This window comes from Monodon monoceros, unplaced genomic scaffold (genome assembly GCF_005190385.1).
Source record: "Monodon monoceros isolate NGI ecotype Baffin Bay Population unplaced genomic scaffold, NGI_Narwhal_1 Super_Scaffold_20, whole genome shotgun sequence".
In the NCBI taxonomy this organism is placed as follows: domain Eukaryota; kingdom Metazoa; phylum Chordata; class Mammalia; order Artiodactyla; family Monodontidae; genus Monodon; species Monodon monoceros.
This window is the reverse complement of record NW_021703777.1, coordinates 105,605,417-105,630,948: the sequence shown is the minus strand read 5'-3', so window position 1 is coordinate 105,630,948 and position 25,532 is coordinate 105,605,417. Positions and strand designations below refer to the sequence as shown.

Sequence of the window (25,532 nt, the reverse complement as noted above, 5' to 3'; positions counted from 1 at the left end):
GCTTAAAGAAATAAATCTTTATGTTTAACACTTTTATCAGTTTTCCATTTGAAAAATTTAAAACGGGATGCTAATATAATACAATTATGCAAAAATAAGCTTTACTTCAATCTTTAGACCTTATGTCCTATTTGGACAAAGATCTGATATGCTAAGTGATGTTTCCAGAACTATTGGTTTGCAGTTAAGCTTTAAAATCAGAGCATACTTAGAAATCAGTCTGTCTAGCTAAAATTCTGTGGCTATGAATCCAGAAGAATATGAATAAATTCATTTACCTAATAATCAAATTATAGAAAATTAAAGCAAGAAGTTGTTCCCTGCGGCATGTGGGATCTTCCCGGACCGGAGCACGAACCTGTGTCCGCTGCATCGGCAGGCGGACTCTCAACCACTGCGCCACCAGGGAAAGCCCCAAATCAAGAAGTTTTTAAGCCTAAGTATAGACACTGGGAAGACCGAAGAATCAATTGTGGATTCACCACTCAACATAAAACTCTCCAATATGGGACTTCCCTGGTGGCACAGTGGTCAAGAATCTGCCTGCCAATGCAGGGGACATGGGTTCAATCCCTGGTCCGGGAAGATCTCATATGCCACAAAGCAACTAAGCCCGTGCGCCACGACTACTGAGCCCGCGCACTCTAGGGCCCACGAGCCACAACTACTGAGTCCACGTGCTGCAACTACTGAAGCCCGCATGCCTAGAGCCCGTGCTCTGCAACAAGAGAAGCCACTGCAATGAGAAGCCTGCGCACCACAACGAAGAGTGGCTGCCGCTCACCACAACTAGAAAGCCTGCGCACAGCAACAAAGATCCATCGCAGCCAAAAATAAATAAATAAATTTATATTAAAAAAAAAAAAACTCTCCAATATCCAGCCGCCGTCTTGTTGCCTCCACTTGTTAGATGTAAATCACAGTTAGAACTCTGAAGCACATTTTACAATAGAACACAGACTACAAGTCAAGATACAATGTCAAAGGTCAATTAATTGCATGCTAAAAATATGTGTCGCTCACCACTAATACCAATATAGACAGAGAGAATATTAAAGTCTTGGCAAGCTGACTGGGTCAGGGTCCCCAAGACCACTCCCGGTTTGATGATTTACTAGGAGGACTCAAAGGACCCAGTATACAGTTGTACTCATGGCTATTTTTACAGCAGAGGGATACAAAGCAAATCAGCAAAGGAAAAAGGTACATGGGGTAAAGTCCAGAGGAGACCAGAGCAAGCTTCCAAGAGTCCTTTCCCAGTGGAATCACACAGGTGGTGCTTAATTTCCCCAAGAAGTTGTGACAACACCTGTGAAATATCGTCTCCCAGAGAAGCTCATTAGTGACTCTGTGTCTGGGGTTTTTATTAGGGCTGGTCACATAGGAACCTTCTGCTAGACATGTACCTGAATTCTACACTCCCGGAATGCAAGCAGGCATTCAACAGAAACCATACTGTTTGCACAAACAGTCCAGGCACAGTGAGCCATTCTTACCAGGAAATGGTGGGAACCCTCCTCAAATCTAAGTTACCAGGTACCACCAGTCAAGGGCCAACCTTGCAAGTGGGTGTTTCTAAGGAGCGCAGTCTCAGACCTGCTGTGTTAACTCATTTTTGTACACTGCTCTATTTCAATTAGCTACCATACAGGACCAAACTACAGGAGAAAGGTCTTACTCTTAGCAGGTCACCTAGGTACATCAAGAGCCTAAGAAGCACTTTTACCCTGTATATTTTCAGGATTTAAAATGCAGCATTTTTAACGTGGACATTGTCTTAACTTACATAGTAGAAGAGCTAAGATGGCCTTCAGTGTCCTTTTTTTTTGCATAATAAAAAGAGCTGAATTCTAGTCCTGTTTACTTTTCTGGGCACTTTCTTCTTAAAAATGCCATTGAAAATTCTGAATGAATAGTATTCCTACACTGAAACTGTGAGAAACCATTTAACTTATCAGATTGGTGAAAAATCCCGACCCAAATGACAGCTAGTCTCACAAGTTTCTAGCAGGGAGTGAGAATAAGATAAATCCCCTCTGGGAGGCAATTTGACAAGACAGCTATCAAAATTATACGCATCCTTTATGACTGGCAATTCTACTTTGCAAATTTATACACATATAATTGTGTACATGCAGAATAACCTACACACAAAGTTATTTATTGCGGCATTGTTTAAGAGCAAGGATTGGCTACAACCCAAATGTGCATCAATAGGTCACTATTTAAATTGTGGTACATCCATACAATGGACCACTCTGTGACTGTTGAGAGAAGAAAAAAAAAAGAATGAGGACGCTCTCTTTGTACTGATTTGTTAAACCCTCCTACATATATCAGGAGAAAAAAATACATTGTTCAAAAGTATAGTTTGCTATCTTTTACTTTATGAAGGGGGCAAATATGAATTCATATTTGTGCACAGAGATACTCTGGAAGGCTGCATTAGGCACAGATAGCTGAGGCTGGGAGGGGGTGGTGGAGGCAGAATTTGGGCAGAATCTGTGAACCTGAAAAACATGAAGTAAAATGCTATCCTTGAAAAGTAATCCTTCTTTTCTAAGCCTAGGTCACAACACCCTGGCACCTGATTTTTGTTTATTGTTTTAACAAGCTTCTCTATTTTGCAGTGATTAAACTAGAGCATTAAGATTGCTTTATCTTATTTTCCGAATCAGGTTCCAACTCTCTCCTTTTCATCTGTGCCTGTCTGCCATCTAGAAGGAGCTTTTCCCAGGACACCTGAGAGCGAGTCAAGTTATCTGCGCCTCCCTTCTCCCATCGGCTTGCTGAGGATATTTGGGGGCTTTTCTTATTTATTTATTTATGGCTGGGTTGGGTCTCTGTTGCTGCGCACAGGCTTTTCTCTAGTTGCGGCGGGCGGGGGCTACTCTTTGTTGCGGTGCACGGGCTTCTTATTGTGGTGGCTTCTCTTGTTGCGGAGCACGAGCTCTAGGCGCGCGGGCTTCAGTAGTTGTGGCTCACAGGCTTAGGTGCTCTGCGGTATGTGGGATCTTCCCAGACCAGGGCTCAAACCCGCGTCCTCTGCATTGGCAGGCGGATTCTCAACCACTGTGCCACCATGGAAGCCCTATTTGGGAGCTTTTTAAAAGCTCCACGAAAGCAGGAATTTTGCTTTGTTCACTGCCTCATTCGCAACACTGAAATGAGCGCCTGGCCCACAGAAATTGTTCAGTAAGTATCTGTTGAATACATGAATTCTTTTCTTTACCCAGCTTCCATGGGACAGACACTATCAGACAAAGGGAGAGATATCACTGCGGTCAAATATTCAGAAATAGCTGTCATTCCTAGTATTGGCCCATATGGGCATTCTAATCCTAGCAACATTCTTAGAATTATTTTGAATTTTACAGAAGACAAACAAATACGCCTATGGAATGCTGTGCTGAACAGTGACTCTTAAATATTCCTAAAAATTTATTTTTAATTAACTTGGGATTACATGGCCCTGGGGTCCATCTTTGGGCTGAAGACTTTTTAGGCAAACACCACATTAACTAGTAATGATGAAGAAGAATGGCTATCATAAGAGCCAACTGAGCCCCGCTCCTAAGGTGCCCTATCTATAGAGAAGAAAAAGAAAATCTTGTGCATTAAAAATGCAACTCCTATTTATATTTTCAAGAGTAAAGTTATCCTAGGAACTAAATTCAAATTAGTTTAGGCAGTGAGTTGAGTTGCACAATGTCAATCATGAACGCGAAAACTTCCTTCCTCCTCAGTGGGCAGAGAATGGGTATAACTACCACATCTCTTTGACCTTAGTTTAAAAAGCACAGAAACAGAATAACTTTGCTAGTAATCATTTCAGTAATGTTGTTGAACAGGTGCACAGCTGACCAATGTTTCTTTGAAGATTTTTAGTGCCACTAATTTTTCTTAATGCACAGTTGAGGCAGTTACTGAGTGCCGTATTTTGGCAGTCACACAAAGAGGTTGGGAAGTTTTGGTGTCACCTCTATTTCTCTTGCTGTCATTTAAGACAACAATCCAACAAGTAAGGAAACATCCACTCACCTGAAACAGCTTGAAATCTAAGACTCTCTTGAGGATAAAATAGAAATTCTCAGAGTTAAGGCATTTTCCAAATGTCTTAACTAGAAAAGAGAAGATAGCCGAGAAGTTGCAGGACAACTGGTAGGCAACCAACCTTCAGCGGACGCAAATCACACTTATGATCTAGCACCAGGAAGCACCCAACCTACTGTTTGCAGATGGCAGCACAGCAAATCCCACCGTGGTCCCTGGTCCTCGAAGCAGTGAACACATTCAGTCTCGTAGCAGATCCCTCTGCGAAGAGTGGGGGGGGGGGGCAAGGGATGATAGCTCTAAAAGGCAGAGAAAGTGAGAGTTATTAAATAAGAATGATGCTTTGTTATGTTTTGCTGGTTTTCTGGGGGTGAGGGTGAAATGATGAGTTCTATGATACTGCCCTCCCTGCAGGAGTCATGGGAGAACACTGGCTCTAACAGGTACCAGAATTTCTGGGGGAGAAAAGCAACTTGGCCATGCATTCCACCAACATTAATTTAATATCTGACAGACCTGTTCAGAGGTGGAACAAGGAAGGTAGGTGGATTCCCATCATGATGCTCACAAGCAGATAAAAGAAGCCTGTGATAAATGCCACTGAGAGAAGTCAGTCAGAATCAGAGCGAGGCTGGCGCGGCTGATTTAGAGCAAGTGGTTAGGGAGTGAGGGGATGCTATTTGAGTTAAGACTTAATAATAATGCGGGCTGGGATATGGAAGAAGAGCATTGCTGGTCAAAGAAGCAGCTGGTTCAAAGGCCCTGAGGCAGGAATGAGCCAGGCAGGTTGAGAGAATGGAAAGGCAATGGAGCATTGAAACTCAGGAATAGAGAAGTGCAGCGGAGACAGAGGTCAGAGGCCAGGTCACCGAGGGCTTTGCAGAGCAGGTGAGGAACTGCCAATACACAGGCAAACTCAGTGTCACCGAAACCCAGGCTGCTGTGTGGTGCATAATCTGTCATGTTCAAACAAAATGGTGGAGGATTCCCTTCGAAATACACACAACTGCTGTGATATTTTAATGGGTTTTTAAATAGACTTTATTTTTTAGAGGAGTTTTAGATTCACGGTGAAATTGAGCAGAAAGTGCAGAGATTTTCCATACTTCCCCACACATGCTTAGCCTCCTCCATCATCAACGTCCCCCATGGAGTGGGTGGTACATATGTTACCATCAATGAGCCTACATGGGCTCATCATAATCACCCAGAGTCCACAGCTTACAGCAACGTTCACCCTTGCTGGCATACATTCTATGGGTTTGGACATGGGTATAATGACGTGTATCTACTATTAAAGTATCAGAGTAGCTTCGCTGCCCTAAAAATCCGCTACGCTCCACCTATTCATCTCTCCCTCCTCTCTTTCAGTGGATTTTAAGTAGCTGAAATTTGACTGGTGGGTGGAAGTAAAATGTATACCATTTTCCAGAAGTTTACAATTCATAGAACCACCATATGAATATCCTAAGAGTATAGACTGAGATACACACACAGACACACACACACACACACGATATTTGGTACTTGACGTATATATACCTTTTAAATGCTTAACAAATTTCATTAAAATGTATGTTTAACAATTACAGGGCATATACATACATATCCACAACCAGAAACTGATTTTCAACTGAGATCCCACTTTCACCAAAAATACTCAACTGTTGGAAGAGACTCAAGAACGAATGTGTCACTCCTAGTTATATACCCAAGAAAAATGAAAGCCCTAGTCCACACAAAAACTTGTGCACAAATGTTCATTCTGCATTATTCATAACAGCCAAAAATGGAAACAATCCAAACGCCCATCAGCTGATGAATGGATGAACAAAATGTGGTGTATCCATATCATAAAATATTATTTGGCAATAAAAAGGAATGAAGGAGTGATATATGCTAGAACATGGATGAACCTTGACAACATTAAATAAAAGAAGCCAGTTACAAAAGATCACATATCGCATGATTCCATTTATTTGAAGTGTGCAGAAGAGGCAAATCCATACCTTGGAGAGAAGTAGGTATGGAGAAAGTAGATGAGAATTGCCAAGGGCTGGAGGCAGAAGAGAATTGGTAGTGAATATCAATGTGTATGGGGTTTCTAGTGGCGCAGTGGTGGCACAGTGGGCTTCCCTGGTGGCGCAGTCGTTAAGAATCCACCTGCCAATGCAGGGGACACGGGTTCGAGCCCTGGTCCGGGAAGATCCCACATGCCGTGGAGCAACTAAGCCCGCGCACCACAACTACTGAGCCCGCGCTCTAGAGCCCACGAGCCACAACTACTGAGCCTGTGAGCCACAGCTACTGAAGCCCACACACCTAGAGCCCGTGCTCCACAACAAGATAAGCCACCACAATGAGAAGCCCGGGCACCGCAAAGAAGAGTAGCCCCCGCTCACCGCAACTAGAGAAAGCCCACGTGCAGCAACAAAGACCCAACGCAGCCAAAAATAAGTAAATCTTTTTAAAAAGTGTGTATGGGGTTTCTTTTGGGGATGATATAAATGTTCTAAAATTAGATAGTGTGATGGTGCCCAACTCTGTGAATACACTAAAAATCACTGAATTGTACTCTTTAAAAGAGTGAATTTTATGGTATGAATTACATCTCAATAAAGTTGTTATAAAAATTAAAGAACAAGGGAATTCCCCGGCAGTCCAGTGGTTAGGACTCGGTGCTTTCATTGCCGGGGCCCAGGTTCGATTGCTAGCTGGGGAACTAACATCCTGCCAGCCGCTCGGCGTGGCCAAAAATAAAAAGTAAAAGTAAAAAATGTAAGTATATCTGAAATGCCGGGTAGAGATGAATAGACTTCAACTGGTCAACAATGCTACGTTCCAATAAGGCCCATAATAGGAAGCAACTTAGTTTACATTGCAGACACCATACAATACTCTCAGTGGGCCATGTCCACTCCTTTGAAAAGACCGCCCCACCCTCAGAGAATGTCTTTCTCATTTCACCTGGGACCTCGTTCCAGCTATGACCTCTCTCTTGACTTCACCCACCACTGCCATTAACCTGACCCTACTTCCAGCCACCAGTGTTTCCCCTGGATTGCCTTAATCTTCTCCCGCTCCAGATTTTCCACAGGAAAATCTGATCTTTCTAAAAATTTACTCTCACTTGAAACCCTTCAGAGGTTCCCCATATTTAAGCCATTTCTGGAACACTGAGGTACTATTAGAAGAAATTAATGTATATTCATATTCAATCAGGTAGTACATGTGCCTCTTAATATTAAAGGTGCCTAAAAATATGGCCTCAAAGTATCCCCAAACCATGCCTGTCCCTGCCTGTAGGGACACTGGTTGTACTGTTAACACCCACCAATAATCTCATGGGCTAATCTTTGCATCTGCCAATTTGAGCTACTCTATCAAAAGGATCAATTCAATTGCCTATTTATAAGGTCAAGAGTCAAGTTAGCTTAGATAAATACCTGATAAGGTAAGAACTGGGCTAAGAAAGAGATTTCTCAAGAAGACACACATCCCGAAGGTCCAATGCTTTTCATGTACCTACACACAGCGGTATGTAGAAACAAGCCCAGAGTGTCAAGTTGGGAGAAGCTGAAACTTAAAGTAGCTCATAAAACAGGGCAACAGTTTATTTCTTAGGTAGCAGGGGAAAGTCAAATTAAAGAAGAGCAGGTAGTGGTTCCTGGGCCATAACTTAAGTCTGTGGACATTTATAATTGTTTCTAACATGGTATTAATGACACTGATAACATCATCAGCTTACAGTTTTTTTCATCTAGTCAAACTCAAAATGCGTGCTCTTGTTGAAAAGGAGATGGGTAAAGCGGGTGGATGTTAGACTGCAAATTCATGCTCACTACTCCAGACACTCTGTACACATCCTGAAGTAGTTAAGAGAAGACCCGTTTAAAAGAGTGTCATGGAAGTTCATTTATTTTAATTTGAAGTATATATACCATGCATCACTTCAGAAAGGAATAAAGTAAATGATACAGCTAAGAAGTGAAATACTCCTGTAAAAGGAGTAACATAGGATCAGAAAGCCAGGTAAATAGAGACCAGGGGTTCTTTTTTTTTGGCAGTACGCGGGCCTCTCACTGTTGTGGCCTCTCCCGTTGCGGAGCACAGGCTCCGGACGCGCAGGCTCAGCGGCCATGTCTCACGGGCCTAGCCGCTCCGCGGCACGTGGGATCTTCCCGGACCGGGGCACGAACCCGTGTCCCCTGCATCGGCAGGCGGACTCTCAACCACTGTGCCACCAGGGAAGCCCAGGGGTTCTTGATCACAAGATGCAGTGGGAGGAGTGCGGGTGTGTTTCCTGTGACTGAATATTGTCTCACCCACTCCCAGTAAGGAATCGCCACGCTCAGCACCTCTGGGACTCCAGACATGATACATAACCTCCCTGTGCCTCAGTTTCCTCATCTATAAATAGGGATAACAATAGCACTAACTTCATAGGGTCCTTAAGAGGGGTGAAGGAGTTAATATTTATAAAGACCTTAGAAACAGCACCTGGAATATAGTATGCATTATTCATATTTGTTAACTAACTAAAATAGAAAGGAAAGAACAGGGGGAATTAAGTCTTACAACCCGACAAAAACTGGGATACATATTTGGCTCTCAGTTCCTTTGCAGCTAGAGCAAAAAAGAGAAGAGACAAAATTTTCCAAACTCAGAGTATGAGTATCTCCATATCTGCACGTATTAGGAGGATGGGGAATGGGGAACCATGTTTGTTCCCTAGGGGAAAAAAAGCTTTTCTTGACACTTAGCTCTAACATGCTCACTGTGTACAGACACAAGAGGCAGTGAGCAACAGCACAGATCAGGGAGACCACGTCACGTTAGCTTTTCATCATGACCCTCAATAAATTCCGAAGCATGGCTCTCTAGAGTTTCTTTGGTAGGAAGCCAACGCAATGCAATACAAATAAGCAGCTCTGATGGTCTGGCTCATTTCAGGGACACAACTGCACCAGAAATCCATCCTTTACTTCCATATCCCTCAGCCATGCATCTGATAAGAGCTGAAGAGAAGACAGTTCCAAATTTGTGGAACAAATTCTCTACCATCAGGAGATGGCCAAGATACAGCCACATAAAAACACTAAGTAACCTGATGCATTGAAAGTGACTTTCCACAGAAGCCTCTGTTTTTAAGTCTAATGGACTTGAGAGTCACCATCTGGCCAAAGAACAGCCATAATATCTCAGGGGATTGAACAGCTCAAAGAATATTCCTATTTGTCACAGTCATCTCAGGCTCTGCCTAACAGTTAAACGTGGAGCATTTCCAAATTACAAAAGCCATTGTGCTGGAGGCACATTTTATTGTAAGTTGGAAAATAGATTAATTTTTATTTTAAAGACTAGTTATTAGAGAGCAAACCTTAGCTAGCAAAGGACCTTTGTTCCTTCAGATATTCCCCTGCTGTACATGGAAGACATGACACAGCTGAACTCCCACGCTATTCCACAAACCCTGTGAATTAGCTGATGTTCCAGTGGTTTGTCAGCTTTTTTCATTCCATCAGGCAAAGTGTGTTGTTCTTAGGACTGATTATTTAAGAATGTTTCTTCAGATTGAAATAGTGTTCCATTTTAAAGTTGTTAATCAACTGTAGCAATGTATTTTCATTTTAATTCTTGGGGAGTATTACTAAAGCCACCCAAAGAAAGCAGAAATAGATGAATTCACTTGCAGTTTACAGGCACTAAACATAGCACTTGGCAAGGAAGAAGAACCGAGGGTGGCATGTATAATAAATCCCCGTGCATCTTTGGACAAACATCACTTCCTTGAAAAGAAGCCTTTTCTTGACTCTTCCAGATTGGATTAGGGTCTCCTTTACCTGCTTCCACATCGCTCTACACTTTTTCTCCACCATAACTGTTTGCTAATTGTAACTAACTAGTCAACTACTGGTAAAGGTTTACTGGCTCTTTTCTGTCAGACTGTAAACCCCATGAGGGAAGGGACCACATCTGTCAGGTTTATCTTGTTCCTGGCACATAGTTGATATTATTTGTTCACTGAGTAACCCCCGCTTTATAAGTTAGCCAGCTGTGTTCCTGAAGACTCCCATGTAAGCCCCTTGCGAGTAAGACAATGAAGTCCTTGAAGTAATCTGATAAAGGGGGGAGGAAGGGAGGAAAGCATTACATATCATGAAACCCGCAAGTTTGATGCCTTGAAAATTTTCAGAAGCGGAGTCCTTAGATGTACACATGGCAGGTATGAGTGAGAGAGGGAGGGAGAAACGGGGGGGGAGGGAGGACGGACTAATTTAGGCGGGGGCTTTAAGAGTGAAACTGTACGATGAGAACTCAAATAGTGTTTTCTAATTATAGACTCAAATTTGAAATGTCTTGAAAGGTCACTCTGTACTTCTCTCTGCCTAATACAAGCAGCATTCAAACATCCCAGAAATAGGAGCCCCTTTTTTTTTTTTTTTTTTAAAGCCCAGAGAGAAAAAGTTGAACAGATTTAAAAAGCCCTGTGTCTCTCAGCCTCTACAGTTTTTCTGTTAGGTCTTCCATGAAGAGACAATTGTCAATCTAGTTCTTTCCTTCAGGACACAAAGTTGTTGTTACATTCGAATTCCTCAACTCTTTAGAGTAAAAGTCACAAGAAATAGTACCACATAGTATCATAACAGTGAAACTTCAATAATTACTTAATTTTAAGAAATGCTTTCAGACCTACTGCAACCAAAGAAAACAATATTTTTATACTTTAACACTGAAAGTGAGAAGGTGTTTTAAACTTACTGGTGAGCAAAGAAACCCAAATCAAAATATTTGTGTTAAAAAAACCCACAAAATTATCAAGCTGCTCTCTAGGACTACTGTAAAATACATTTCTTATATTTTACAAACACCCTAAGAATGTGAACAAGATTTAACTCTGAGCCTCTGACATTATTAATAACAGTGAAAAACTGGAAATAACTAAGTATCCAACAACAGTGGGTTGCTTAAATAAATTGTGATGGATGAATGCAACAGAATACTGAAATACTTCTCTACCATGTTGAGTGGGGAGTGACAAGAGGTTCATGATATATCCATGAGTGCAAAACAGTGATATATGTATGACCCTATTTATCTTGTTTTTTAAAAGTTGTACATGGGAATTCCCTGGCAGTCCAGTGGTTAGGATTCTGTGCTTCCATTGCAGGGGGCATGGGTTCGATCCCTGGTCGGGGAACTAAGATGCCACATGCCGGGCGGCACTGCAAAAAAAAAGTTGCACACATAAATGTAAATGTTGGAAAGATCACGCAAAATTTTAACAGGTGATAGATTATAGATGACTTAAGGTTTCCCTTTGCATATCAAGGTTCAAAATTTTCTAAAATAAACGTGAGTTGTTACTATAATTTAAAAGTTAAAGAGAAAAGGTGAGTCTTAAACTCCCAAAATAAATTTCCAAATATCAGCTATTATATTAACAGTCTCTTAAAGAAGTTTAGTATTATGATAAGCACAGAGTCTGTTTAACATCACGTACTAAGGATAAAAATAATAAACCTCATTTTTCATTTTGGTAACTATGTGTGGGGTAGGCAAATAAAAACATTCTGTCTCGGAAACTTAAAAAGTTTTCTTTTTAGCAAGATGCCATTTGTGGTAACATGCCACCAGGTAGCAAAGAGATCAGCCCCTCTAGTTAAATATAGCGTAATTATATAGTTCATAAAATTAAAGTAAAATGTACATATTTGCTGTGATTACTACTCTTGCTCAAATAAAAGGCTGTCTTTGAAAATAAAAATGAAACTAGAAGTAAAAATGAAACCAGACATGGATAAATATGAATTAAGACAGAAACAAACTGTGGGGTGTGGGGGGAGGGCGGCAGTGGAGCGGGTATTATTAGAAGGAGGCTGCCAGACAGAGAGAATTCGCCTCTGGTCAGGGAGAAAGGACTTTTGTGGGGAGGCAGAGTAACTCCTCAGGATACAGAAGCATTATAATCAAAACCGCAAGGATTCTGTAGTATAGGTACCTGAGTAGATTAACAGAATGAGCAGACTAGCTACACCTGAGTAATTCAGCCAGCACTAAACTTGCGCTAGCTCTCCAGCTCTTGCTTGGGAAGTCTCCTTTAGATTCCCAAGTTTCTTGCTTCTGTAATCCATTTCCTCTAGTTCTTATTTTTCTCTCTCTTAATCTTTTGTTGTCCTTGCTCTTAACGTTTCTAAGAGATTGATTACTCCAGCCTCCTCGCTAGTTATCAGCAGTTTGCTTCTCTTGTTTTAGAAAATGAATAATTTGTACTTACTTTAACTCTTATAAAGTTTACCTGGTCTACCTGTGTATCATGACCCATCACAGACATCCTCACCCAACAGGTTTCCAACATTCCTTCTAAGCAATATCAAAGCAAAATACATACTGGCATATTTACATAATCCTCTGTTTCACAAAGCAATGTCTTTCAAGATCTTCTTTTTAAGTCTTGGAGGAAAGATGATGTTCAGAGAACAAAATGTTGAGTCAAGAAAGTAAACTCTCAGGACCACGAAGAGTTATTTGGTGTCCAAATAAAAGAACAATTAAAATACCAGGAATAACTGGAAAGGGGGAAGAAGAAAGAAGTGAAATGAGGGGCACACTAGCAGAAGGTTTTGCAACTGAACCTTGAGCAAAATAAAGGAAAATGAAGCAACGCATCCAAAGCCCAGGGATGATGAACATATTTTGAGGGCAGGGGCCAGTGGTGAGAATCAAGATGTAAACCAGAGCTCCTGCTGGTAGAACCTGCTGGTAGAAACCAGGCTCTAACGGGCTGTCATAAAAATGGATAGTGATGCTGACCAAGTAAATAAATCAGCTGTGTACTTTTACATTGAGCTTCTAAGTCATGCATGGTCAGAGGCTATATCTCAGAGTACACGAAGGAAAAGTCTGAGTAAACATTATGAATGTCATTATTAATGACCATCCTACCCTCTCTCTTGCTATTGAAATCAACCCATGGGCTTTGAATACTTTGGACACCACCTTGATTTCAGAGAAGAGAGGATGAGGTTTAGCGCATTGAGAAAGAAACTCTGAGGTCCTCCCTAACCTCCCTGAAGTGTCTAAAGCTTGCTCTAGAGAAAAGTAAAGAATAATTCCTATTCACCCTTATGGAAAGGTTTACAGACAGTAAATAATCCCAATGTTGGATCACATTTCTAAACAAACAAACAAACAAAAATATGTCAAGGAAACGCAAGCATGCGTATTCTCCCCACTGAGAATACACACATTCATTTTTCACTTTTTCATGGTACTTTAAACTGTAATAATGTATTAGGTGGTGAGTCACTCTCTAATTGAGAGCAGTGGGAAATATGATGAAAACAAGAAAGGAAAGAGGCTTCCTGAGGGACAGAGCATGAGCAAAGAATACTTTATTACAGTCAGGAGACCTGGTTTTAACCTGGATTCTGACATTGCTAAGTGTGATCTTTAAAAGTCACTTTAACAGATCCAGCATACAGAAAATCAAGTTGAACTCAACAACACAATCAATCCACTGGATCTAACTGACATCTCTAGACTACTTCTTCTTGTAACAGCAGAACACACATTCTTCTCAAACTCACATGAACATTCACCAAGAGAGACCACATTCTGGGCCATAAAACACACCTTAATAAATTTAAAAGGACAGAAATTATACAATGTCTCCTTTCAGATCAAAATGGAATTAAACTAGAAATCAATAATGAAAGATAGCTGGAAAATCTCCAAATACTTGGAAATTAAATAACACATTTCTAATTAACACATGAGCCAATAAAGAGATCCCAAGGGAAAATTTTAAAATATTTTGAACTAAATAAAAATGAAAATATAACATCAGAATTTATGGATGCAGGGACTTCCCTGGCGGTCCAGTGGTTAAGACTCCATGCTTCCAATGCAGGGGGCGAGGGTTCGATCCCTGGTCAGGGAACTAAGATCCCACGTGACACGTGGCGTGGCCAAATTAAAAAAAAAATTATTTTGGACTTCGCTGGTGGTCCAGTGGTTAAGACTCTGCGCTTCCACTGCAGGTTCAATCCCTGGTCGGGGAAGTTCCACATGCCACACGGTATGGCAAAAAAAAAAAAAAAAAAAAATTATGGATGCAGCAAAAGCAGAAGGAAATTTATAGCAATGAATGCACATTTTAGAAAAGAAGATCTAAAATCAATAATCTAAGCTTATACCTTAGAAAACTAGAAAAAGAATAGCAAATTAAACCCAAAGTAAATAGAAGAAAAGAAATAATACAAAATTAGAGCATAAATCAATGGAATTGAAAACAGGAAATCAAGAGAAAATTAATGAAACCAAAAGCTTGTTATTTGAAAAGATCAATAAAATCAACAGGTCTCTAGGCAGGCTAAGAAAAAAAAGAACACAAACTTCTAATATCAGAAATAAAAGAGAGGGCTGTAGACCCCACAAACATTAAAAGGATAATAAAGGAATACTATGAACGTATCTATGCCCATAAATTTAATAACCTGGGTAAAATGGACCAATTGCTTCAAAGATGCAATCTGCCAAAACTCACAAGAAACAAGCCATCTGCATAAGCCTATATCTATTAAATAAATTGAATCAATAATTAATAACTCTGGGAATTCCCTGGCAGTCCAGTGGTTAGGCATAGCCAAAAAAAAAAATTAATAACCTTATAAAATACAAAGCACCAGGCCCAGATGGGTTTACCAGTGAATTCTACCAAGTATTTAAGGAAGAAATCATACCAATCTCTTTCAGAAGACAGAAGCAGAGGGAATACTTCCTAATTCATTCTATGAGGCCAGCATTACCCTAATACCAAAACCAGACAAAAACAATACTAGGAAACTGTAGACCACTATCTCTCATGAACACAGATGCAAAATCCTCAACAAAATATCAAAAATTGAATCCAACTATGTAAGAAGAGAATTATACACCATGACTAAATGAGATCTATAAAAGGTATGCAAGGCTAATTAAACATCTGAAAATGCAATCCATCACATCAACAGGCTAAAGAAGAAAAATCACATGACCATACCAACAGATGTAGAAAAAGCATTTGACAAAATCCAGCACCCATTCATGATAAAAACTCTCAGTCAACTAGGGAGAGAGAGGAACTTTCTCAACTTGATAAAGAACATCTACAAAAAGCCTATAGCTAATATCATATTGTACTAAATGCTGAAAGCTTGAAGCTTTACCACTAAGATCAGGAAAAAGGTAAGGATGTGTCCTCTCACCACTGCTTTTTAACATCAAACTGGAAATCCAAGCTCATACCATTAGATAAGAAAAGGAAATAAAAAGTATAAAGATTGGGAAGGAAGAAATAAATCTATCTTTGTTTCACAGACAACATGATCATCTATGTAGAAAATCTGAAAGAAATGACCAAAAAAACTCCTAGAACTAATGCAACGATAGCAAGGTTGCAGGATACAAGGTTAACATACAAAAGTCAACCACTTTCCTATATACCAGCAATGAACAACTGGAATTTGAAATTTAAAACACAATACTATTTACATTAGCAGCTCTCCCCACAAAATTGAAATACTTAGGTATAAATCTAACAAAATATGTATAAGATCTACATGAGGAAAACTACAAGACTGATTAAAGATATTAAAGAAAAACTGACTAAATGGAGAGATATTCCATGTTCATGAATAGGAAGAGTCAATGTTGTTAAGATGTCAGTTCTTCCCAAATTGAAGCACAGATTCAATGCAATCCCAATCAGAATCCCAGCAAGTTATTTTGTAGATATTGACAAACTGATTCTAAGGTTTATATGGAGGGTTTCCTTGGTGGCACAGTGGTTAAGAATCCACCTGCCAATGCAGGGGACACAGGTTCAATCCCTGGTCCGGGAAGATCCCACATGCCACAAAGCAACTAAGCCCTTGCGCCACAACTACTGAGCCTGCGCTCTAGAGCCCGCGAGCCACAACTACTAAGCCCACATGCTGCCACTACTGGAGCCCGTGCGCCTAGAGCCCGTGTTCTGCAACAAGAAAAGCTACTGCAATGAGAAACCCATGCACTGCAAAGAAGAGTAGCCCCCGCTCACCACAGCTAGAGAAAAAGCCTGCGCCCAGCAACAAAGACCCAACTCAGCCAATAAATAAATAATAAATAAAGTTTATATGGAGAGACAGAAGACCCAGAATAGCCAGCTCAATTCTGAAGGAGAATAACACTACCTGACTTCAAGACAATTTAAAGCTAGAGTAATCAAGATAGTCTCATATTGGTGAAAGAATAGACAAAGAAGTCAATGAAATATAATAGAGTACCCAGAAATAGACCCACATAAATAAAGACAATGGATCTTTGACAAAGGAGCAAATACAATACCTTGGAGCAAAGACAGTCTTTTCAATAAATGGTACTGGAACAGCTGGTCATTCACATGCAAAAAAATGAATCTAGACACAGATCTTACACCCTTCACAAAAGTTAACTCAAAATGGATCACAGGCCTAAATGTAAAGCACAAAACTAACTCTTAGAAGATAAGACAGGAGAAAATCAATTGACCTTGGATATGGAGATTACTTTTCCGATACAACAGCAAAAAGCACAATCCTTGAAAGAAATAACTGATAAGCTGGACTTTACTAAAATTAAAACCTTGTGCTCTGTGAAAGGCAATGTCAAGAGAATGAGAAGACAAGCAACAGACTGGGAGAAAATGTTTGCAAAAGAACATATGGTAAAGGACTGTTCTCCAAAATATACCGAAAACTCTTAAAATTCAACAATAAGAAAACAGACAACCCAATAAATAAATGGGTCAAAGACTTGAACATACCTCATCAAAGAAGATACAGAGATGGCAAATAAGCATATGAAAAGATGCTTCACATCACATGTCACACAGGAAATGCAAATTAAAACAGCAGTGAGATACCACTACACCTATCAGAATGCCCAAAATCTGGAACACTGACAAAATCAAATGATGGTGAGTACATAGAGCAACAAGAACACTCATTAACTGACGGTCGAAATGCAAAATGGTACAACCACTTTGGAAGACAGTCTGATGGTTTCTTACAAAACTAAATACACTTTTACCGTACAGTTTAGCAATCGTGCTCCTTGGTATTTACCCAAAGGAGTTAAAAACTTATGTCCACACAAAAACCTGCACACATACAAATATTTACAGCAAGGTTATTCAGAATTGCCAAAAATTGGAAGCAAACAAGATGCCCTTCAATGGAGGAATGGATACATCATACAATGGAATATTATTCAGTGACAAAAAGTAATGAGCTATCTCAAGCTACAAAAAGACATGGAAGAACTTTAAGTGCAAATTGCTAAGTAAAAGAGCCCATCTGAAAAGGCTACATACTATATGATTCCAACTACATGGCACTCTGGAAAAGACAAAACTACAGAGACAATAAAAAGATCAGTGGTTGCCAGGGGATTTTTAGGATGGTGAAACTATTCTACATGATACTGTAAATGATGGCTATGCTCAGCTCAGTGCTCTTTGGTGACCTAAATGGGTGGGACTGTGGGGGGAGGTCCAGGAGGGAGGGGATGTATGTATACATATAGCTGATTCACTCTGTTGTACAGCAGAAACTAACACAACATTATAAAGCAACTATACCCCAATTAAAAAAAAAAACCTATAGAATGTACAAGAGTGAACCCTAATGTGAACTATGGACTTTTAGTTAATAATAGTGTATCATGCTGTGTAAAAAAAAGAAAGAAAAGAAAATTCAAAAAAAAATAGTGTATCAACACTGGCTCATCAGTTGTAACAAATGTACCCCATTAATGCAAGATGTTAATGATAGGGGAAACTGGGGGAGGAGGGGACATATATGAGAATTCAGTACTTTCTGCTCAATTTTTCTGTAAACCTAAAACTGCTCCAAAAAATAAAGCTTATTAATTTCCAAAAAATTACTTCTCAGAATTAGCTATAAACTCATTCGTTTTAAAGATATTTTTAAGAGAGCCATAATTTTTTCAAAAATAAAAACAAGAAATACTCCAAATATTGTGATTTAACCTATAAAGCAACACTCGAAAATTAATGGCAAAATAGCCTCCAGTTATGTCCTTTAAGGACAATGACAATTTGCTCAAACACCAACCACTAATCTAAAACTGCCTTGTAATTCAAAAGCACTTAAGTCTTTTAAATACAGAGAACTTTCTAAATACTGCTTAATGTTGATGAAGCAACATTCGTGGTCAGGGCAGCGCTCCATTTCATAACTCTGCCGCCACAGGTTTTCATACTCTATGTACATATTCATTCCAACAGACATGAAGATGATGCTTTGTGTACCACATGGCAGGGCACACCTTATCCTGCTGAAATTAAAGGCTTCATTCAGGGCACAACATAAGCACATACATATAAGGAGGGGGCTCAGCACAAATATGTAATGTGCCATTTGCAAACTTGTACCCTGATGAAACTACACCTAAGAGAAGACTTGCTTTCCTTCCAAAATGACATTTTTACCACATCCCTTAAGAACATTCTCCTAGCCAAAGATGCACTTTAATAGAGCTCCCTAAGTGAAGAGTTCCCAAACTGCTTGCCTCAAGGAAGGAACCTTGCTACCAAGAGCCTTGCTATCAGCTAAGAAGATGCAGGTAACGTGAGACACATCCGGCAATAAGACAGAAATCTGACCACAGAAATAACAGCCAGGTCCCAAAAGATATTTTTTCAGCTATTTGCAAAATTCCATGTAAGTTTTTATACTGTGATTTTAAATTAAAACATTTCAACTTCAAACAGCCTTCCTAAGCCTTCTGTGAATTACAGTTCAGAATTACACATGGAACCATGTGCAGGTGACCTAGGTGGTCACCCTGAGCACCTTTTGTAAAGTAGCACCCCCTGAGTGGTAATTTTACTCTTCAGTCCTACCTCAAAGGGTGTGGGATCTTTGAACCTTTTCCTGTGTAGGCAGCCTTAGGATGGAGGTAGACCCTAAGGACGCTAGACCTCAGAGCTCCACCTCTAATTTCCTGTTGCAGTCACACCCTCTGCTCATTCTACTTCTCACTGACAACCATGTCCCTGGCAACTCACAGGTGATGACAACTGTTTCCATGGCAACTCATGGCTGACACCACAGTACTTCCACTACTTCCCTTTTCAGATACAATATTTAGAAACTATTAGTAACACTTGTGGTTTATAAACAAACAATAATAAAGCTGGCTCATCAGACAACTATATTTGTTAAACTGGTTGTATTTAAAGAGTCAGATCCAAATTCTCATTAGAATATAATCAAATTTATTCATTTAAATGAATAAAAATGTGTTTGAGGACAAGTGATTCAAAAAAAGCATTTTGTCAATATTTCCTTCTTTTTAAGATTCATGTTGAAAGGGATCAAAGGATTCTTAGAATTCAAAAATAGCTAATTAATTACTTGTATGAAAAAGTGAGTATGTACCCAATCTTAAGATTATTTTTACAAATAGCACTTTAGAATCTAGGTTCAAGTACATCGTTTAAAACAGAAGAATTCACCCTCATTTTCTTTAATGATGATGGTAGAGTAGGGCAGGGGCTCAAGTGGTTGGCAAATGGGGCAAAAAGAACAGAAATGAAACTTAGGGTCTAACACCATATATTACCTTTAGTATTCTGTCTTCTCTACTAAACCATTTAGAAAGAACTTTTGCAAATTATATCCTTCTGGCTGTTGTCTCACAATTTTCCTGCTCCTTGCTCACCTACTAAAGGCAATTGACTTGTCAAGAAGGAGAACAAAACAAAAAAAGATTAAAAGGGGTCGGCGGGGGGGTGGGGGGAGTAGGCTTCGATTACACCACTGGGTAAAGGACCTTTAAAAAAAAGTAAGATCTATATGTGACTAGTGGTCAATGGAGAAACAGTAAAAGGAAGAAATCACTGCAAAATGTATGTCTGTTTGACAGACTGAGCCGACCTCCAAAATTCACTGAGGCACAACTGGAAATTACAAGACGAACGTTCATTAAGACAGGTACACTTTACTCCAGTTTCCAAGACTGTTTGCCAGATAAGTAGAAGTAGCTTGAGCTAAATTTCTCTCACATACACACTAACACAGAGAAACAGAGACACAGAAAAAGCTCCAGAATATAGCTTCCTTCTCCTAATTTCAAATATATTTCTCTACCTTCCTCCCAGCCTAATATATATAACATGAATTATCTTTGATAAACCCATGTCCTTTAGACATGTATAATCTCACCCTAAAAAAAAAAAGAATCTCAATGATAAAGAACAGTTATATCACCCCCTTAATTCCTTTCTCTGGAAAAGGTTATTAGTATTCTATATCTTTAGTTCACTTTTCTCCTCAAGTCCTATAAAGTTTTCTTTGTAGACCAGTGTCGTGCTGCCTCTGAAACACAGAAGCAATTATTAATCAAATTTTTCCTTTTTGTCCCTGTTAGCAACAGCACCCTTGTCATGATCATCATCATGTTCCAGAAAAGTATTAGAAGAGCCTGCCAAATTAGTCTTTCTAAGATTTCAACTTTGTGCACAGGCAAATCTTCGGGCTCTACAATAAAACCTGAAGTCCTCCTCTTGACAATCACCACCTTCCTGAATCTTCTCCTTACCCAGAGTGGCCTGGAAATGGCACTAAACTGGCTTAGAGAGACTGATTAATAACTTCCTAGTAATCTTAGTTTCTTCATCTAAATAAAAAATTAGACTAACTAGACCACTGAAGGATTGTTTTTCATGCTCTACTTCCAACATTTTTATTCCACCTTTCTCAACCTCATGGAAGATTTTTTTTTTAAGTCATGTTAATTGGCATCTGTTATTACTAGATGATGGTTCCCTGCCTCAAGGAACTTAAAATCCAGTTGAGGATCCAAGGATGCTATGTTAAACCTAATAAAAATTTATTTCTGACTGCCCCCAAAATGAGGTCCACAGACAGTAACTGATTGAGTGTGCATTCTCAGTGGTGAAAATGAGTGCTCTAAGAGTGGAAAAATAGTTTGCAGTCCTCCAAAGGGCATTAAAATTACTCAGGGGGAAGGGAGTGGTTAGAAAAAAACTGTCAAAAAAGGCAATAATGAAAGCAAAAGGTGGAAAAACACTGAGAGAGGAACCCAGACAGAACTTTAATGCTCCTTCCTCAAAGGGGTCCTTTCCTAACCACTGTCTAAAGTAAGTCTCTCCTCTTATTCTCTCTCAGCACTGCTGATCCACTTTCATAATTTTTAATTATATTCTTGTTTCCTTGTTTTGCCTGGGTGTCTCCCACACTGGGTGACAGGCTTCACGAGATGATAGACCATGTCTGTTTGTTTATAGGAGTTCACCCTGTCTGGCACAAAACAGGTGCTTGCTGGTTCTTGCCAAGCCTTTCCCCTTAACCAACTTTTATTCTCCTGACATACTGAAGGACATGTCAGAACCCTTTTCCAGACATTACTGCAAGAGATGGTCTCCAATGCTCCTAATTCACTCTTACTTTCTTTTAAAACCACTTCAAGGTCCCCTTGGCCCCAGAGCATAACCTGCCAGAAATTTTCCCAAGGATCTTTGATCAACTATAAAAACTTTAGTATGATTTTCAGAGTTTTTTACAATAATAAACCTGATATTAAGAGAAAAGGATTAGGCAAGGAATGTGCATATTTTTTAAATGCAAGAATGAATATCAAAATAGCACTTTTTATTCTTCAAGGTATCTAAGATTTTAAAAGACCTTTCATTTCTTACTCCACAGCTGTTGTTCTGCTTCTGGGTGTATCAATAATGGAACCACTAACAGACAAGGCAATAGAACAGTCTAGGACATACACCCATTCCACATGCAGAAGGGGAAATTCTAACGTGAACAAGAGGTGACACGTGTATTGGGCAGACGGAAATAAAACTTGACATACAGGAAGTCATTTCAAATCAGAACAGCTGGGACTTCTCTGGTGGCGCAGTGGTTAAGAATCTACCTGCCAACGCAGGGACACGGGTTCGAGCCCTGGTCGGGGAAGATCCCACATGCCGCGGAGCAACTAAGCCCCGTGCGGCACAACTACTGAGCCGGCACAACTACTGATCCTGCTCTCTAGAGCCCGCGAGCCACAACTACTGAAGCCTGCGCACCTAGAGCCCGTGCTCCACAACAAGAGAAGCCACGGCCGTGAGAAGCTTGTGCACCGCAATGAAGAGTAGCCCCTGCTCGCTGCAACTAGAGAAAGCCTGCGCAGAGCAGCAAAGACCCAATGCACCAAAAATTTTAAAATAAATAAATTTATTTAAAAAAAAAAAGAATCAGAACAGCTGCCGTTAGGATGATATCACCCCCTGAAAATAGATCCTGCCCACCTAGGAGGAGTCAGGTCAGGCGTTATCACAGTCAAAATTATCTTCGTGAAAATATTACGTGAGGAAATCAGGAAGATGAGCAAGTCTTTTGATTTGCTTAGAACAACAACAAATATATATCTTTCCACAGTATCAAGATATTTGGCAAGTTCTCAATTATAAGTTTAGTTGGAAAAAGTAAAAGAAAAAACATAGATATACTTATGTGTGTGTGTATGTATGCATGTATGTATATAATCCACATATATATCCATATATATCTATATCTATCTATCTAAGTTATATGGACTAAAACCAAAAAATATATAAGATACTTCATTCCCTCAGTTTTCTATTGAATGTGGTCTTTAATTAGGGTGACCATATAATTTAACACCCTAACCAGGCCAGTTCTGAGTCAAAGAGAGACTTACTAATAATTAAACCAGGACAATATGTATACACTGGGACTGTCCTGGGCAAATCAGGACACATAATCACCTTAATTATAATAGAGTTCATAGAAAATTGTAAGATTTCATGAAATACAAACCAGATGAACAATTTTAAAATGTGTCTCCTTTAGTAAAGTTTTTAAAGAAAAAAGACGTTTTAAGAAATGAATTCGTAAAGGCTAAAGTCCACAAAAGATTTTGTCCATATGAAGCAACATCCTACTAAACAAGGGATATAAATTAAAGAATGAATAGTAAAGTATTAACATAAGGAGTTAATCTCTAATAGGACCAGAAGCTTAAATTAATATTTTCTTTAATTAAGAGAGCCAATCCTTTCTAAAAACAAAAACCAACCCCGTATAGATATTTCTGCGCCATAGCCTCTAGTACCACTTAGTTATTGCTGTTACTAGGAGACATTTGCACAGAAACAAGATTTATATCCTTCCTTGCTTTTACTCTTCCACCTAAAAGAACAGTCCTCCATTATTAGCAATACACTTAATATCTCCACAGCAACTAGTATAATCGGGGTGTTGCAACAGGAGGATAATGAAGTGCAAAACAAAGTGATAGAAGTAGCATAGAAGAAAAAACCACTTCCTCACAGCCTTGGTGGGAAAATAACTACCAAAAAGAAACAAGGAAACTTGCTAAAAAGAACCCTTCGGGGGTGGCTTTATGCAGTCACTACTAGGGCTTTAAGATACTCAAGTATCGGGCTTCCCTGGTGGCGCAGTGGTTGAGAGTCCGCCTGCCAATGCAGGGGACACGGGTTCGTGCCCCGGTCCACCAAGATCCCACATCCCACATGCCGCGGAGCGGCTGGGCCCGTGAGCCACGGCCGCTGAGCCTGCGCGTCCAGAGCCTGTGCTCCGCAACGGGAGAGGCCACATCAGTGAGAGGCAACAACAGTGAGAGGCCCGCGTACCACAAAAAATAAAAATAAAAAAGATACTCAAGTATCCAACGAAGCAAATAAAAGTTTCCAACATGGTGAATCCTATGGAGCAAGCGCAGATGACTTCACCCAAAGAACTCTGAGGTGGGGAAGAGATGAGGTTCCTGAAATAGATAAGAAGTGATTTCCACAGGTTTTCACATGTGGCTGTCAAGAAGGTACAGGGAACAAGGTACAGGTAAATGTCTAAGAGGGCATTAGAGCTTTGTAACCCTCCCAAACCAAACCCTGGCAACTGGTGAGGTGTGTATGGGGGAGGGAGGGGAGGGAGGGGAGGGAGGGGAGGGAGGGGAGGGAGGGGAAGGCAATCCTGGGCAAAATATATCCAGCCCAGGCCCGACAGTGGCTACAGAAGGCAGAGGGCAGCAGTTTGAGAATTAGGAAACCTGGGCCCTTCATTGGCTTGTGCCTGACACAACACAGGGGTAAATAATGCAAGCAAAAAAGCAGTTTTCAATAATACCCATGGGGGGGCGGGGGATGGTGGGATGAATTGGGAGATCCGGATTGACATATATACACTAATATGTATAAAATAGATAACTATTAAGAACCTGCTATATAAAAAATTAAGTAAATAAAATTTAAAAATAAAAGACACGATTTAAAAAAAAAAAAAAAGAATACCGGGCTTCCCTGGTGGTTGAGAATCTGCCTGCTAATGCAGGGGACATGGGTTCGAGCCCTGGTCTGGGAGGATCCCACATGCTGAGGAGCAACTAGGCCCGTGAGCCACAAGTACTGAGCCTGTGCGTCTGGAGCCTGTGCTCCGCAACAAGAGAGGCCGCGATAGTGAGAGGCCCGTGCACTGCGATGAAGAGTAGCCCCGGCTTGCCACAACTAGAGATAGCCCTCGCACAGAAACGAAGACCCAACACAGCAAAAATAAATTAATTAATTAATAAACTCCTACCCCCAACATCTTGTTTAAAAAAAATTACCCATTAATTTAGAAAACATATGTTCAGGGACTTTCCTGGTGGCACAGCGGTTAAGAATCTGCCTGCCAAGGCAGGGGACACGGGTTCGAGCCCTGGTCCTGGAAGATCCCACATGCTGCGGAGCAACTAAGCCCGTGCACAACTACTGAGCCTGCACTCTAGAGCCCGCGAGCCACAACTACGGAGCCTGTGTGCCACAACTACTGAAGCCTGTTCTCCTAGAGCCCGTGCTCCGCAACAAGAGAAGCCACCGCAGTAAGAAGCCCGCACACCGCAACGAAGAGTAGCCCCTGCTCGCCGCAACTAGAGAAAGCCCACACGCAGCAACGAAGACCCAACGCAGCCAAAAATAAATAAATTTATTAAAAAATATATATATATTAAAAGAAAACATGTGTTGAGTGCCTACATCATGCTAGGAAATAACAACAACAACAAAAAAGTATAAATTTTGCTCCGGAGGAGCTTAGGCTGGAAGAAACATAGTTTCAGCAGAAAAATCATATTACAGTATGGTAGTCCAGTGACAAGAGAAAAGCCTAACTATTCTGGAACAAAGAGGGGACACCTAGCCTATGGGGGTGAACCGGAGAAGGAAGAGAGCGAGGAAAGCTCCCTGCAGGAGATGCTGGAGGTCATTTGTGCTTTAAATCACTCCTCTAAAAGGCTCAACAAGATCACCATGTAAAGGAATCCTCCACATTGTAAAACCCAATGAGCACTGTGTTCTCACCTTACTCAACTCCTCAAAAACTTACAACAGAACTGATTACTCCATCCTGCCT

At 40.3% G+C, this 25,532-nt stretch overlaps 1 protein-coding gene across 2 annotated transcripts in view; it reads right to left on the bottom strand.

Moving 5' to 3' along the window:
- The window catches only part of SGMS2 (sphingomyelin synthase 2), an 80,977-nt gene that overhangs the window by 40,250 nt on the left and 15,195 nt on the right, over positions 1–25,532 (bottom strand). Inside the window, exon 1 of one of the 2 annotated variants that reach the window (XM_029234594.1) lies at positions 4,230–4,348. The exons of the other annotated variant lie outside the window; for it this stretch is intronic. The gene's annotated coding sequence lies outside the window, so the exon portion shown is untranslated. Of the gene's footprint in view, positions 1–4,229; positions 4,349–25,532 lie in introns of those variants that run through there. 2 annotated transcript variants of the gene reach the window in all.